This window comes from Acomys minous (genome assembly GCF_964271855.1).
Source record: "Acomys minous genome assembly, chromosome: 13".
Lineage (NCBI taxonomy): Eukaryota > Metazoa > Chordata > Mammalia > Rodentia > Muridae > Acomys > Acomys minous.
Window position 1 is genome coordinate 74,263,000 of NC_140495.1, and position 7,937 is coordinate 74,270,936.

A 7,937-nucleotide genomic window follows, 5' to 3' on the forward strand; every position below is an offset into this window, starting at 1 on the left:
GAAACCAAAACGGAATATTAATTCAGGAAATATTTTTCCTTGTGTTATTGTTATATTTTTATAACTTCGTATAATCCAGTTGCCACACTGAGTTAATAGTCAATACAATTTGTTAAACAATTAGAGCCCCTTATTCCTGGATGACATCTCTGATTGCCTTTTTCACTACTTTGTGGCACTGTTTTTTAATTGCCTGTATTATCAGTATAAATATATATATATGTATATATATATATATATATATATATATATATATATATATATATATATATATATACAGCTATTGCCCCTATATGCCTTGTATTTTGTTTTATCTCTGTATGTGCACACATGTTGTCCTAGTGATACACATGAAGGCCAGAGGTTGATGTAAGGTACCATCTTTAGTTGCTCTCTGTCTTCTTGTTTTAGAGGCAGGGTCTCTTACTGTTCTCTGAACTCACTGACTCAGCTACGATTATTGGCCAGAATCCAACTGTCCCTGCCTTCCTGGTGCTGGGATTACATAAGGGTATGGCCTCACTCAACTTTTCACATGGGCACTGAGATTTCAACATCAGGTCGCTATGATTTCGCAGCACACCTTTTTACAAAAATAGCTATCTCACCATACCATGTATTCTTAAAAATGTTTTATTCAGGACAGGGTTTCTCTGTGTAGGCTTGGATGTCCTGGAGCTCACTCTGTAGACCAGACTGGCCTCAGACTGACAGAGATCCTCCTTCCTTTGCCTCCTGAGTCCTGGGATTAAAGGCATGTGCTACCACCGCCAGGATGTATTAAACTTTTTTGCTTAAATTATTTTTCCATGGATAATCTCATTTAGCATTACAAATCAGATAATAGGCCACTGCTTAATTTTGTATCTGAGAAGTAAGACAGTAGAGTATTCAAAATGCAAATGGCTGCTCTCATCTTCCTCACAATCATGAAATTCCACTATTTAGTCTATTTATAAAAAGCAGAAATGTATTTCTCATAGTCCTAGAGATAGAGAAGACCAAGACTGAGGCACCGGATAGATTTTATGTTTTTATTTCTTCTCAAATATATATTGAGCTTGTTATAGCATTGATTTTGACTGTATTAGTGGTTGTTTCATAAAATCATAGGAAATTGTTCATTATGTATTTTAAGGCACAGTCTCTTCCATAGTGTATATTTACTTTATACTGGCTCAGTATTAATAACAAACTTATAACAGCTTATTTCATTTATTCCGTTAATACATATTAACTTAGCACTTATTAGACCCACTTGATCTACTGGAACACTGGATCAGAAGCATTAATAAGACACATCTGTAAAATCTATCTTTTCCCTCAATGCTTTCTTTCTTTATTAATCTTTTATTCAACACATCTCAACTGCAGTCTTCTATCCTTCCCCTCCTCCTAGTATACCCTCTTTATGTTTTTAAAAGCTTGGCTTTCTGACTCATTGGCATCCCACTTAGGCTACATTGATTGACTGTAAAGGCCTTGGGATTCAATTGTGCCCATCTTCTCAGCTCTGAGATCAAGAATGTGCATCTAAATTCTCTTGTAGGCTCTGGGAATTGAACTCAATTCCTCATGTGTTTACAGCAGTACTTTATTAACTGGCCTCTCTAGTCTCTGGAGTTTATTTTATAAGGGTATTAATCCCACTCTATAGAGTTTTGCCCCATAACCTAGTTCCCCCCAATCCATCACCACTTAGTAAAATCTCCTTCAGGTAAAGAAGAAGATTACAACTTTAAGAACACAGTATATAGTTGAAAGTGTTAGCATCATTGTCTGCAGCCCAAAGAAAACCCAGTTAGTCAGCTGTGGTGGTTTGAATAGAAATGGCCTTCATAGACTCACGTGTTTGAATTATTGGACCACAGGAAGTGGAACTATTAAGATATGTGACAGTGTTGAAATAGGTGTGGACTTGTCAGAGGAAGTGTGTCACTGTGGGAGTACTCAAGCTTTACCTGGTGTGATGCGCAGTCACTTCCTGTTGTCTGTATATCAAGATGTAGAACTTCTGGATCCTTCTTCAGCAGTATGTCTGCCTGCATGCCAGCATGTTTCCTGCCAGGACAATAATGAAGAAAACGTCTAAACTGTAAGCTGATTATATGTTTATAAGAGTTGCCATGGTCATGGTTTTTCTTCACAGCAATAGGAACCCAAACTAATGCAGTCAGCAAAGACGGCCAATGCTCCTTTTAAATTGTTGTGTTAATACTAACACATTTTGGGGTCATTGATATATATCATCATTAAAATGCTGGTATGGTAAAATTCTTAAAGAATTTTTAATAAATAAATTATAAATTAAATTTTAGTGCATTTAAAACAAAATTTTATATATAAAATTTTGACATTTTATCATTTGATTTATCACGTTGAAAGTGCATACATTTGACTATTACTTGCATATATTTAGTTGTACATCTTAAATATCTTATAGTAAAATGAAACCTTTGGTAGAGTTTAACTGTAGTTTACATATTTTTTTTAAAATTCACAGTATAGGGCTCATGAGATGGAGAAAAATGCCAAAAAATCAAAATCAAAAACAAAAACAACAATGCCTGCCATATAAGCCTAATGACTCAAGTTTGATTCTGGGACCTATGTAAAGTTTGGAGCAGAGAATCTGTTTCTTAGGCTAGGTGCACTCTAATTTATTTTCATTGTAAGAATTTAATAAAGTACTATTCTGCCCTCTTAAAGGCACTCAATAAGGTGAAAAAGACTGTCCAGTATTTGGCATGACTATCCAAACTAATAAAAGCATTTTTATTTAGAACATATGTATTTTTCTCCATTGACTTAATAACTGACCATGTTTGCCTTCTTAAGCTGACTACAGAAAAGTCACATTATGAAGTGAGAGCCTGTGTTGAGATGTTAAACTCTATGGGCTAAAGAATTTCGTGAGATGACAATTGCATGCCAGAGAAGTCAAGGTGTACTCCGAGAATCACAGGGCAACTCAAAACTGTCACAGGAGATGAGACGCATGTAATACGCAGACATATATGTAGGTAAAGCAGGCATACACATAAAAATTAATTGATCAATTGATTACAATATTAATAATACTGAACAGACCTTTAAAATGCAGCTCAATGTTGTGAGGACCTTTAATTTCAAATTCTATTCCAAGAAATGTAAACACAAAGACATTATCTACACCAAAAACCTTGCCAATCCAAATTTTAGTCAAGGGAGAATTTTCTGTAAAATTTAACTCTTAACATATAAATTTGATAGGCATATATTTGCAGTCATTTATTTATATCTTTATTGATATATATATATATATATATATATATATATATATATATATAGTCTTATAGAATGTATATATACTCCACTTAATTTATAAATTATTTTGTATATTTAAAAATATTATATTTAACATGTATATATGTGCATATGTTTGTCAGATACTTTGAAATTGGAGTTACAAAAAGTATGAGCCACCATGTAGGTAGTAGAACTGAAACAGAGGTATATTTAATCCACATTTGGCACTTTTTGTTTTTAAATTAACAGTGCTATATTTTCAGGCCCTGTAACTATTCATCTTCTTCTAAATAACCACAGTAAATTCTGCTATACACAAAGCCACATACATGAGAACATAAAAAAAAAAACAGTAATTTTCTTCATTATTTATGCTTTTAAACATTGTATTCATTAAACTGATAAGAACAAATAGATATTGCACTCCATTATAGATAAAGGGCTGAGAGCAACAGTTCATATGCCAGAGTGGATGGGATGATGTTAATTTCATGGGATCCCATGCACAGATGAGGGACTACAAACAATTAAAGAATGCCAAGGGAGGGAGAGCTAGTCTTCCTCAGTGATGATCAGAGTCATTGGTTATCCAATCCCAAGTGGTAAGCTCTAAAAAAATAAATGCAAGTTGACAGTAAATAGACACAGCAAGTTTCACTTATATATTTGCTTGCATGCATTTATGTATGTAAAGATAATAATAAGAGTGCATGAATTAGAAAGGAAATTGGGGAACAAGTGAGGTGTTGGATGCAGGCAGTGAAGGGAGGCAAGGATATAATCATATTTTAATTAATTAAAACATTGCATTTATCTTTATACATGTCTATGTGTGCCTGCTATGTGTATGAGCACCACATAGGTACAGCTCCTGTGGAGCCAGAACTAGCCTTCTCATTCTATGGATCTGGTATTAAAGGAAGTGGCAGGCTTCCATATGTGTCTTTGGAATCAAACCTGTGTCCTATGCAAAAGGACCAAATGCTCTTAATCTCTGAGCCATCTTCCCAGCCCCCAAACACTATACCTTTAGTTATACATTACTGCAATAGACCTCACTTTGTGTCTTTATACAGTGGTAAAAGTAAATATGGAAAAAAGGAAAAAAAGTAAATATGAAACTCAATATGCAATGCACTGAATTTTCTACTGATGAATTACCGTGACAATGGAGCTTTTCCTGTCACTGTTTCTGAAATGTAAGCCAATGAACTTTTGGCCATTAAGTATTTATATGTATGGCTTCAGAGCATTATACAGAAATTTAATGTACAGTGTCCAGAATTTACTTTATTCAAGTCACTAATGCCCTTTATTTAAAACCATCTGTGCATGCTCTGGTCTCATAAGCCTTCTGTGGAACAGAGTTGAAACAAACAAACTCATGAGCTATATATAACTCACTTGATATTAAATGCTTACAGGAATGAAAGCTATTGTCTTCACATAGAAACAAGTATATTGTGCCCCAAAGTATGAAGAAGCCAGATTCTCTTAAAGTCATAATAATATATTTTCACCTATACAACTATATTCATTGAAATCACTTTGTGGAAAACAATTCCAGCCATTTCCTTCCAAGACACCTGAGTTCTTAATCAATGTATGTTGTTCATTCTGAGTCTATTACTGAGGTGTCTATTTTCTTTTCTTTACTACATGACAGATGGACTCGCTAGCTCTTTGTCATTAATTAAAATAAAAAACACTACGTGGGTAGGATGCTAGCATGTTCACGGTTTGCAATAGGATGTACAGTTGAAAATTAATTTTACTTTGCCTCTTGGTTGCAAACTGAATAATTTTAATTTTACTTTACATTTTATGTCCTCTGAAATGACACAGACCCTCTTGAGTTAAAGGTTTAAAATGACAGTTTTTCTTATATAAAGCATGGCTAGTTTTAAAAAGTATGAACTATTGGATTAACTATTTTCTAATTTAGTTATTCTATATGGCTTGTGATAAATCAAATGCTATACTTACAACTGTCATATACCTTATTAGCAAAATTCACTATGGTTTCACATTTTTACTGGTGCCCTTAAGAATAGGAAAGACAGACTGTCTCTGTTACTTTCTCATTTGGGAAGCTTCTAAACCTGCACTTCCTGTTTACTCAGGTAATTAATTTTATTCCTTCTCAAGTCTCTGATGGGGTTGAAGACCAGATAGTTTAGTTTTTCAATTAAGCTTAGTTGTTTAGGGGTTAAAATGTTTTTAGGTCTAGATCTATGTTATAAGTTGATAATGATGAGATATGATAGATATTGATCGTCATTCAGGATTTAATATGCACCAAGATAGGAAAGATATTTTTTCAAGGTTACCAAATACAAATAGGCAAAACACTAAGAACGTAATATTTATATATTTCCTGATTGTTCCTTGGTTCTTCTTGTATAGTTTTATTGTATATATGTATTTAATAATATAAAGGTGTATGTAAAAAAAAAAAGAAAAGTAACTAAAAAAAAATAATAGGAGAGAGAAACTTGTTAGGCACTTAGAACAGACACCTGGAAAACCAGGAATCACTTGTGGCCAGTAGGTTCTTTGTTTTGTCAGTAGATTTGCGGTGCCCGGAAGTCAGTAGTTTTGTGGTGCCCGGAAGTGTCTTAGCCAGATCTACCGTTTCATATTGGTATTTTGTTTATCTTCTTCTTTAACACAGAAACCTAATAAGCACAGGTGCAGGGAATCTGTATGTGATCAGATAGCTCACTGGCCTTTAGAGGCATGTGCTGTGTCCCAGGCTCAATCACTGACATGGAGAGACACAGAGACATCCAGTGAGGATGCACGGTTGGATGAGCTGGCCTGACAAACCCATCTCCCTCTACGCCAAGGAATTTAAAATACCTAATGCCATGCCTTATAAAAAAACAAACAAACAAACAAATGAAGAACAATCTCCCTCCTTGACATCTAAGAATGACCTATGACAGCAAATTTTTGGCAATCCTTCTCAGTATGTGTTGGGATTTTAATATGTTTTACGACCATTCCGTTCTCAAGAAAGTCTGTGTGATTTCTTCCTGTAGTAAATCCAGCTTCTTTCACTAATAAAACTTATTTGAAAAACTCTTATATTTCATCATAAGAAAAAGTTAATTTTTAATTTTCCAGACAAAGGCATGAGAGCCACTGACTCTGTGGGGACCCTGATGACAGTGAACATTTAGCACACTGCTCCTACCATGATGTTTACGAGGTGGTCTCTGTACCCATCAAGAACCCTCATCCTAGCTGGTTCCCTCTTACCAACAATCTTCTCCTAACACTATTTTAAGATCCAGAATCAGTTTTTCATCTTTGACTCTTCTTCCTCATGTATGTATGTATTGCATACATATAATTTGTTAATCAAAACTTGCCAGTATAGCTATTCAGTTTAATTGTGTTTACAATAGGGTGAAAGCAGAAGGGAGGGAGGAATGGGAGGACACAAGTGATGATATAACAATTGAGTTGTAATCTAATAAATTAATAAATTTTTTTAAAAAATCCACTGGAGGAACTCCCCTCTTCTGAGGAGAAGGTATGAATGGGGGTTTGTGAGGGAGGTGAGAGGGAGTGACTGGAAAGAGGAGAGGGAGAGGAGTCTCCTCACTGGTGTGTAAAGTAAACAAATAATAAAACTAAGGAAAATAACTAACAAATTATGTTTCCAAAATTAAAAGCCTTAACAATGACACTGACAGTGTAGTGGCTCATTTTCAGAAACGGATACTCCAGTCTAAAATTAGGAATTTCATTGAAAAACAGTATCTCAATATAAGGAGTATCAATATCATGCAGGATTCACAGAGACATACGCTTCTAAGATCCTTGACTAGGGTGACTTAAGTGACTGATGATGCCCTAATGCTGCCATCTGAAGCTTGCTGGAGTGTTGAGGCTAAGATATACTTTCTCCAGGGATGCCAGTGAGTGATGTGAGATGCTAAGACAAGCCAGTTCCTATTGTATATAGAACTCCTCCGATAGATAGGTACCTGGCCCTGGAGAAAGGCTCTTAGAAATGCACTGCACTCTTAGCCTCCCATTCACTGTTTTCATTTGTATCTTTTCTTCTCCATAGCCTCTTGATAGCAGCCAGATATGCACGAGAGTAAAACGGCTTACAGAGAGTCTTCTAAACATCTCCTCATTTTCCATCACTAGAACCCGCCGTCGGCCCCATCAGAACCCACCATACCTAATTGTATCTTCAACCATCCTTTGGGATGAACAATAACGCAATGCAAAGGCAAATAGGATTGAAAACAGAACACGTGTTTGGAAGAGAGTCTAGGCCTGGCTTACTCATCATTCCCCAAAGACTCAAACAACTGTCTTTCTTTGAGCAGACATATTAGATTCTCCTGCTCATTTGCCAAAATGTTACCATTATTGTCATGGACATTTTTCAGGTGAGGGATTTGAGTGGAGAGCATGTTAGAAAATGATGACTTTAGCATTGGAGCATTATCTTCAGCCTTCTGGCCCAGTATATCTGACATACATATTTGTGAGGCAGCAACTATTGAGGACATGCTTACCCTGTTTTGGCAGCAAACTGTCTCTGTCATTTTCTTCACTTTGGAAGCTGCTAACCTGCGTTTCCTGCTTACTCAAGGCAACTAATTTCATTCCTTCTCAAGTCT

General features: G+C 35.4%; 1 long non-coding RNA gene across 1 annotated transcript in view; it reads right to left on the reverse strand.

Annotated features, from left to right (window-relative positions):
- Window positions 1–7,937, reverse strand: part of LOC311581279 — a 36,978-nt gene extending 29,041 nt beyond the window's left edge. Inside the window, exons 1-2 of the long non-coding RNA XR_014773733.1 lie at window positions 7,833–7,937; window positions 1,962–2,061 (exon numbers count right to left, since the gene is read on the reverse strand). This is a non-coding gene — a long non-coding RNA (uncharacterized lncRNA). The remainder of the gene's footprint in view (window positions 1–1,961; window positions 2,062–7,832) is intronic.